Raw genomic sequence first — 250 nt, 5'->3', positions numbered from 1 at the left:
GCTGCACGTGAGCTTTACGGATCGCTGAATGAAGATGGATCTGCTTTTGTGGCGTCTGATGCTTGGATTTCTAAGTTTATTAAGCGCAATGATCTCTCACTGCGCAAAAGAACAAATTTAACAGCTTTGTCGGACGATGTGCTTGTGGGGCGTGCCGTCAGCTACATGAAGTATCTTCTAAGTAATCTCCCGCGTTTCGAGCCTGAGAGAACTATTTTAATGGACAAAACCGCTGTTTATTTTGAGGAAT

This window comes from Plasmopara halstedii, assembly GCF_900000015.1.
Source record: "Plasmopara halstedii genome assembly, contig: Scaffold_292, whole genome shotgun sequence".
Taxonomy (NCBI): domain Eukaryota; phylum Oomycota; class Peronosporomycetes; order Peronosporales; family Peronosporaceae; genus Plasmopara; species Plasmopara halstedii.
Note: the sequence above shows the minus strand (reverse complement) of the source record.